Genomic DNA, 1,451 nt, shown 5'->3' with positions numbered 1-1,451 from the left:
GCATGTCGGTTATAGTCGAAATGGGCACCTTCATTGGAGCTGGATCAACATCTTGGGTGGAACAATTAGACAACGGCAATATCATCAAGAGGCCCTGGCCCGAGGGTTCTATCCGGGCTGCCGAGTGTCGTCGTGAACTTGCCCTCGAATCCGAGATATACGACCGACTAGGTTCACACCCACGTCTGCTGAAAAAGATATCCTGGGACCCGAGCAAGTTGATACTAGAGATTGAATTCATGTCCAACGGCACCATTAAAGACTACATCATCAACCACCCAGAAATCACCCTCAACCAGAGACTACAATGGATACACCAGGCAGCCGAAGCGATCCATTTCCTACATGCAGCAAACATTGTGCACTGCGACATCGGGCCTCACAACCTCTTGCTAGATGCAGACCTACAACTCAGGATCTGCGACTTCAGCGGGTCATCTATCGAGGGATCACCAACTGACATCCGCTCCGGGGTGAGATACACAGACCCGAAGCATGGGTGGTATCCGCCTAAACCGGAGAATGATATTTTTGGTCTCGGATCAACGATATATTTTATCGTCACAGGTGTCGCTCCCTTCGAGGACATGTGCAGTAGGAATATCATAGATCGGTTTAGGATTCGCGATTTCCCGCCTCTTTTTGGTGTCCCGTGTGCGGATATCATTTATCGGTGTTGGCATGGGCAGATTAAGTCGGCGGACGAGGTGGTTACTTGGGCGAGAGAGTATTCGGAGAGGTCTGGTTCATTTAGACGACTTTCGACGGCGATGTCTGGTGTTGCCGTTGCTGCGCTGCTTGTTGCTCTCCAGCCAGGGCGTTGGTGGCTATGGGGACATGAGTACAATACAGTAATCGACAGCAGGTTAAGGTAATGGGTTTAGACCACAAGGAGGGCCGTGAATGTACATCTATGAATGGATCAACATCTAGTAAGGAAGGGGAAGGGATATTCCGTCAAACATGATCAAAAATTCTACCAGGACACAGGTCCAACGCCAACGATCGTCAATCTAACCTATATAGAGCAGCCGATCCTAACATCCTAGATCCGCGCATTTTAATATCAAAATGGTTTTTTTCCTATATAAACTCTCGACCTATATATCTAGATAGGGGGATCAAAATAGCTACATTAAAATAATCCGCAACTTATAAGAAAAATGCGTAAAAACTTTAAGATATATTAATTACGGTAAAAARATAAGTATTTCTATATTTTTAAGCTATATATCTATAAAATAAAGCTAGAATTAGCTATTAAAGTTACTAGCGCTAAGAAATAGCAATCGTRATAAYTAATAAGAYAATAGGTCATTAAGTAAGGGTAATAGGATACGTACCTTATACTAAAAAAAAGTAGGTACGTACTAGTTTTTTAATATTAAAATAGTACATACCGGCTATTTTAATATTAAAATAGTACATACTAGCTATTTTAATATTAAAAT

The sequence above is a fragment of the Geosmithia morbida genome, assembly GCF_012550715.1.
Source record: "Geosmithia morbida isolate 1262 chromosome Unknown scaffold_9, whole genome shotgun sequence".
In the NCBI taxonomy this organism is placed as follows: domain Eukaryota; kingdom Fungi; phylum Ascomycota; class Sordariomycetes; order Hypocreales; family Bionectriaceae; genus Geosmithia; species Geosmithia morbida.
Note: the sequence above shows the minus strand (reverse complement) of the source record.